The sequence below is a fragment of the Mus caroli genome, chromosome 15 (genome assembly GCF_900094665.2).
Source record: "Mus caroli chromosome 15, CAROLI_EIJ_v1.1, whole genome shotgun sequence".
NCBI classification, from domain to species: domain Eukaryota; kingdom Metazoa; phylum Chordata; class Mammalia; order Rodentia; family Muridae; genus Mus; species Mus caroli.
The window spans coordinates 486,542-494,659 of NC_034584.1; the positions used below are offsets into that span (position 1 = coordinate 486,542).

At 37.3% G+C, this 8,118-nt stretch overlaps 1 pseudogene; it reads left to right on the forward strand.

Annotated features, from left to right (window-relative positions):
• Positions 1-286: 286 nt before the first annotated feature.
• Positions 287-1,043, forward strand: LOC110311018 (annotated as a pseudogene).
• Positions 1,044-8,118: the final 7,075 nt, after the last annotated feature.

The window sequence follows — 8,118 nt, forward strand, 5'->3', positions numbered from 1 at the left end:
CCAGGTCTCTTAGCTGAGTAAATCGATTTAATTCCCAAAGCCATGAGCCTCAATTATATACAATTTCACTTCTAAAATATGAATATTAGCACTCAACCATAAGTTGTTAGAATAAAATATGCACAAACTGTTAGGATAGTATAGGACACTTGATAAATACCCCTAAATAGTGTAACTATATAAGATATCATTTGAGTGGCCACAGCCACAAGGCAGACATGAGTGTTGGAGTGAACATGAAGACCTTAGAACCATTCAGATGCTCTGCTCCAGAGAAGGTAGGGTGTTAGACAACATAAGGAATGGCATGCACAACAAGGAGATGAGAGAGGGCTATGAGAATGCCCTCATCATGCACTTGTAGGACAACTTTCATCCAGTCAAACAGGACCTCAATGAGCTGGAATGTCTGAACAACTTGGTATACAACCCATCAGAGAACCACCCTATTCACAACACCAGGGTGATAAGCTTGGATTCCATGCGGGCCCAACATCTGGCCTTTTGAATCAGCAATCCTTTGAAGCACTCTACAAAACAGATGGGCCCAACTGCCAAGCATTGACTGAAGGCTCAGCCCACCACTCTGGCTCTACTGCCTTAACAGGATATTTCAGGAAATGTCTGTCCACTTATCTAGATTCAATGGGACTTCAGCAATGCTTCTGATGACCTTGAGAAAGGTGTTAAAAGTGATCAGTTGTCATGAGGAGTCTAGTCTGCTCATTGATCCCACAATAGTCAAGGGGGTGACGAAGACATCTACACAGTAGATGGTAAGCTTGATATATAGTCCTAATGCAACTATTAGGAACTCCAGTAGGGGACAGACCATGCCACCATTACCTGGCTCCACAATTAGCTACCCCAGATATAAGAAAGAAGTTGTGGTTAAGGTCCTTTGTGACTTGGTTAAAAAGCTAAATATAGCATTATGTCAGGGCCATGCCAACAGCTGCAGAAAGTTTCTGCAAGAGGTCTTTCCCCCAACACAGAGAGACTTCTGAACTCTGGAAGACTTCCATAGCATCTGCCAGCAATGACTCAAGTCCGGCCACTGTCCTGCCAATAGCCCCTTCACCTTTCCAGATTATCCCTGTCTATTCACCACACAGATATCTGTAGGGCATTCTCTCTCTACACATTCTTGCAGACAGAATTGTCACCTGTCAGCAATACATCATGGAAGAATGGTTTACAACATGTTCTTCCATTTCCATAAGTGTGCTAGCATCTCTGAGAGTTGCTATCCACCACCACCCAGGTCTATTGTTCTCTTGGAGTGAGCCCTTTATTCTTGTGTTGGGTTGCCTGATTGGCTCTTGTAGACAATAAACTTTTGTAGCCTGAAAAAAAAGATATATTTGAAGTGGGGGGGGGGGGCATTTTCTATATACTATCAGTTTTCATATGCCATGTACATATATGTTCATGGTATATTAATAATATATAATATTTTACCTCACAAAATCATTACTTTAAGTGTCACAAAATCTAGATCCATCTTGCTTTTGAAAATGAAAGTTTGGACCTTTTGGTGTAGGTCAGGACATACTGTCACTATTCAAAGAGGAAATGACCATGGATCTTCGGTATCTCTCCATACTCTGGGTGGGTGTTCCAGGAGTACAAAGCTTCAATACTTGTTATCTAACATATACCACAGTTATGTTTTCAGCAAGCAACCTTGAAGGGTTAGACAGTGATTTTAAGGCAAAGACTAATCTTGAATTTTTCCATGTGCTAAACAGTAATAATCTCCTTGGCTGTAACACAAAGCCTTTATATATGTAGCAACTACTTAGACCCAACAAGACATAGGGACAAATAGAACTAACACAGATGTTCTGTTGTTTGTGTACCTTGCTCTACTGTGAGTAATAAGTTTCCTTTCCTCTAACACAGAAACCTTGTATCTTTTGGTGAAACCATAAGCAGTACGATATTTGGGTCCCCATTTCTTATAGTTTTCATGAAAAATGCTTATCTATTGAAACATAATTCTTCTTTTGTTGTAAGAGAGTTGTTTGAGAAATAGATAGTAAATCAATGCTTGCATATAAATCATAAATATCTTGCATATCATGTGTGTTTTACTCCTTTGTGTAACCAGAATGCTACTCTAAAATCTGTGTATACATATATTCATATATATAATAAATATAGTGTATATTATATATTATAAAGTATATATTAAATATATTTTATTATATATTATGTTATATATATGTAATATATAGTATATACTTTAGAGTATATATAGTATATACATGTACCATACATATAATATATACATATAATACACTCACACACACACACCACACACACACACACACACACACACACACACTATATATATATATATATATATATAGTCTCACACTATATATATATATATATATATATATATAGTCTCAGGAAGTTCTTACAAGCCTCAGGAAATTCCTGAAATTTATAATATTCATAATTGTCCTTCCTATAGTTCTATGATTATTAGTGACTGCTTGAGAGAGGAGATCCTCCAACCTGTCAAACTGCCTGCAGTTTGTGTAGGCATCTCCACGATGCAGCTTTCATTAGTCGTTACACAGGTTGATGTGAGGTTTCAATGATGCAGCTGCTGTTGTGTCCTCCGTGTTTCTGTAAGAAACCCCAATAAACTCATTGGTTTTCTGAGTTGGAATTCAGACTTATTAGGTTGATCTTCCATTACTGCCCTTTCTCGGATGAGTATACTTTTGCTAATATCTCCCCAGCAAATGCCTCGTAAAAATACAGTAAGAAGACTGGTGCCAGGAAACACCTGCTTCTAATAAGCAGTTATCATTACCACTTAAAGCAAGCCTCAATGTGTGTAAAGCAATTTGGGTAAGGATTAGCCTGAAATTGGTTAATTTTTTTTTTCTTGCAGACTTTTCTGCTCTACTTCAGTTCCCAAGGGCATTGATTCTAGTGGTTTTCCAGTATCCTCTCTGCTGTATCTAATCCAGAGACCAGAACAAATTGGGAACACGTTTGCAAAGACAAGAAGAGTAAGTTTTCTCTCCATTATATGTCAATAGCTTCAAAAGGTATCCCAGATATCTCCTAGGATTGCCTGCATTAATTTTGAATTTACAACTATTTAATGGGTAATGTAATGGGCTAGAAGTTTGATATAAAAATTAGGTAGCATTTCACAATTTTAATTCAGAAATAAATCTCTATCAAAGTGACCATTTGAAACACACCCCCCACTCCATTCTGTTTTGTGGGAGCTCATTCTGGAATCACTGGTGATAAGAATGGCAGCATTGACTGGTACATAAAATAGATAATACTGCAAATTATGTAGCAAACTAGTGGATTCTAAGTGATCTTACTCACACTAAACCTCACTTACCGAGAAGAAAGTGTCTAAAACTGCTTCTGCAATAACTGAACAGATTCATTTCCAGTTTGGATATTTGGTTGTTGTTGTTTTGGTCTTTCAAAATAACAATATGGTTGCCTAAACAAGTCCTGAACAATATTAGTAACAATAAACATATTAATGCAGAAGATGAATTATCACAGGGTTCTACCTCTAGACCAAGAACAACAGACTACAAGAGAAAGAGATGAAGGAGGAGAACTAGATAATTTAGACTTTCTCAGGGGGATTAGTCCCATAATTAGATATCCAAGCCAAAGTAACCAGCCCTGAACTTATATACACACAAGCCATAGTAAATGGACTCAGCACGCTGTATTTATGTATTTATAAAAATATACATGGATATATACCAACAATAATAAAAAAGAGAATGTCAACTTAAGAGGGAGAGAATGAAAAGATACATGGGAAGATTTGAAGGGAGGGAGCATGGGAGGGGTTGGAGGGGGTACAGAGAAAGGACAAAGTGATGTAATTGTATTTTAATTCTAACCTTTTAATTTTAAAACGGCCAAACTCCAAGTAACCCAAGGCAAACATGAACCCATCCCTGAAACTCATGAAAGTGCCTCTTAATTGCCCTCTCTGTCATGGATCTTGCAGACAAAATACTAAATATCCAGCAAACTTTGAGTTTCTGTTAAAGGAGAAAAATATTTTATACAAGTATATCCCTGCCTGAGACATCTGAGCAGGAAATCCTATGTGATGTTAATTTAAAATTCAACTTAATTGTATATAGTACTTTTATTTAAGAAATTTGGCAATAATTTTCTTCTAAATGTGGGCTTTAGCAAACATAACTCTCAGTTTTTTGTTTCTCTAATTAAACTAAAGTCACTGCTATGTGAATCTTTTTTCCCTTCCCACTTTTGTTGTCGTTGTTTTTTTGTTTGTTTGTTTGTTTGTTTTTGTTTTTTAATACTGGGTTTCTCTGTATAGGCCTGGCTGTTCTGGAACTCACTCTGTAGACCAGGCTGGCCTCAAACTCAAACTCAGAAATCCGCCTGCCTCTGCCTCCCAAGTGCTGGGATTAAAGGCGTGCACCACCATTGCCTGACTTTCCCTCCCTATTTTAAGAAAGTTTTTCTTTGAATGTTTTTTAGATTAATTTCAAGAATATTCTCACTAATTGCTAAATTAAATAACTGGAATACTAATTAAAATGCCTGTCCACACATACCACCTACATCCTGCCTAGTAACCCTATTCTCAAGCTCCCAAGGGGATCTACTACATTACCAATATATAAAGACATGACACCACCAATTTGAACATCAGTTAAATTCTGCTATGTCTTCACTATAAAATCTAATTCCTTTGAGCAATGATCTCAACCAAATGAGTCACTGAGAAAATACTGAGATTTCATAGAACTAAATAACAATTGACTTCTTAATCAAATTGTTAAATTACGTAACAGTATTAGTTCCCAATGCATTTCCAGAAATTATCAAAATTTATATTTATTTAACCAAATTTAAATTTATTAAGAAAAGCCATGAAAGGTACAATTCTTATCCCCCAAGTAATTTTCCTAAATTTTTTATAGGTTTGCTTATTTTCAGACAAAGTCCTGAAGATGATCTAACATTTGCAATTAGTAAATATTTTTAGTTATGCTTGGGTTTTGAGGTATAGGGGATTGAACTTGAGACCTTATAAATGCTAGGCAAGCACTTTACCGACTAGCTCCATCACATGGCTTACAACACATTTATATTTTTAGGTCTTCAAAATTTAACCTAACTGAAAATACTGCTTTGCATGATAAAAGAAATCCAAACAGACTTAGCATCATTTATATGGTTTAGTGCCACTCGCACTGGGAAATGCCACGCTCTCCAGTGAAGTCTGCTTGACAGGCTGAGAAGCCTGGAAGCACTCACCAGGCAGAGTTTCACAGAAACTCACCTCCTGGAGCTTTGGCGGTCTCATAACCCGCATACTCATACCCTATCCCCGAGTTAGTCTGATGTATGGATCCACGTGCTCTCTTATAGTATTATCTTATTATAAGTGCCTTTTAAGATTGAATTCTGACATAGCCAGAGCCTTAGCCAGTGTTCCAAGGTTCCAGAAGCCTTCCAGCTTGGAATCCGGCAGGAATGCAGTAAGGAAGTTACCTATTCAGTAACTAATTAAGCTTTACAAAAGACGGAGCCAGCAGTTCAGAGCTGGTCTGCAAAGTATTTACTAAGGACAGTAGCAAATCTCACCCAAACAAGGGGATATGTAATAGAGCCAGGGAATCCCACTGAGATAGAAATCTTCAGTACAGGCTACATTACATATTAGAAGTAGTTGGTGAATTCTTCTGACAAATGGAGATTCTCCAGATACTTAAAAGTTACACTCATATAAGAATTTAGCAAGGCCTAGGAAATAGGGGGGTTGTGGTATTGCATTATTTATGAGAAGATCTGTTAAGAGCAGAACCCCCTGGTGCTAGCCTTCATAAGGATCAAAGGTATAGCACTAAAGTGTGAAATCCTTACCTGTCATTAAGCTGACCCTAGGCAGTACTGCTTTATCTTTACTGTAAAAATTTACCTGGTTCTTATAAGTCCCTTTGTAGTCATTCCTTTGTTTTGTGTCAGGCAACTTCAATGTACTCTGCCTGCTGTGACTTCCTACCCCTTTTCTTTTCTGTACTATGTAAGACTGGTGTTCACTTTGTGACAATACATCCAGATTCTATACAATCTCGCGTGTTGGTCTGTCACCAGCCAACTCCTTGCCCATCTGCACCCAGAGACTCATTCCACACAGACAAGGGACCCAGAGGGTCTGTGGCAGTTTAGCAAAATTTATTATATCACTATTGATATATGATACAATTTTGAAAGCTACTCTAGATAGTAAAGTATTTCTCTCTTGAAAAATATTAATCTCTCTGATTGTTTCCTCATCTGGACATCAATACAATGCCATAGGCTTGAGAGATGTTTTAGTTACTTTTTTTTTTACTATGATAAAACTTCATGACCATGCCAAGTTAGAAAGAACTTATTTGAGCTTGCAGTTCTTGAGGGTTAGAGTCCGTAATGGCAGAGACAGCATAGAGCTATATGGTGACTGAAGTAGAAGATGAAAGCTGAGGGCTAGGCTTATGCCATGAACTGAAAACAGGAAACAGAAAAGTAGAAAGGGCATGTAACTTTTGAAACCTCAAACCTGTCCTCAGTAACATACTTCCTCCAGCAAGATCCACACCTCCTAAGCTTACCCATATAGTGTCACCAACTGGGATTCAATTATTTCAACATCTGCACCTATGGAGGACATTCTCATTCAAACTGTCACAGAGGAAATCATTTTTTGGAAAGATTTATTTTATTTTATTTTTAACGACTACATACATGTGAGGGCATGCATTTGAGTGTAGGTATCTGGAAACATGATCCAGGGAACATAAGACCAGGGCACATGATCCTCCTGGAAGTAGAGTTACAGGCAGTGCAAGCCACTCAGTCTGAAGCTGGTTCTTTGCAAGAGCAGGATGCACTCTTTACTGCTAAGCTATCTCTCCAGCCCAATGAAAGTATCCATATAAATGACAAATATGAAGAAGTTGTCGTTGTCGTTTGGCTTATGTACATAACAATGCTTAACAATTATGAGCAGTTACTACTGTTTTATTAAGTTTTATTGTTTCTAAAGCCATCCTTTTATTTATAAAATAAAATCTTCTAAAAGGTATGTAATGAGGGACATATTTTCCAGGGGAGTGTTTTCTAATTTTAAGTTCTGTGTTGTGCTTTGTTGTTGATCTGAAATCCAAATTAGTTGAATGTTCTGCATCTTTATTTCCTAAGTAATACAAACTTGTTCTGATATATGTACGCTTGAACAAACAGAATCCCTATTTTTCTGCTTCACTAATCAAACCTAAGACATTTGAAACCAAACTTGCAACACAATACTGTGAGTGACAGAAAGTTGTGTCATGACTCCTTTCTTCCCTTGAAATCTACTGAAAATTTAACTCAGATGAAGATGTTTTAACATAGTTCCATTCTTTTGATGCAGTGGGCACATGTATGGAACAAGTAAGTGATTTAATGGACCATCTTTCTTCCACATCCTAAGCTGCAGTCAAGTGTTGCTGAAACAGTAAGAGAACAGCAGAGCTTGTACTTGGGTGTGGGCCTTATTGGAAGCTGATTGGTTTTATTCATCCCCTGGGTTATGCCTTTTGGGAAACCCAACAGAATATCTGGCATATTTTTCAGGACTTTTCCTCCTTAGTGAAACTTGATCTTCATTCTTCTCTGAATCTTCAGACTGCCAAGATCTTGGGATAGTTCTTAGTTCTGGGTAGATAGCCTCTGGAAGGATGAGCAGAGTGAGATGCTTCGCTGACTTCTCTGAACTTGTTTCTGAGAAAATGATCTCCTAAGTCTTTTGAGTTTTCACATCTCTATAATGCTTTCACACTATCAAGAAAGTCCATTTTATATAGACTTTTATGTATGAGCAGAATGATACCTAAGTCTCAGTACTCTGGAAACTGAGGTAAGATGACCATCTGAACCAAGGAGATTACCATGGGTATGATGATGAAAATCTATCTTAAAATTAAAACAACACAAATTTTCATTTGTTCAAATTGATATGGTTCATCCAAAGTGAGATGCCTCACAAGTATGCAGGAATAGAAGGAGTTTGCTTGTCCATTTAATTCGTACCCACCAGTTCCT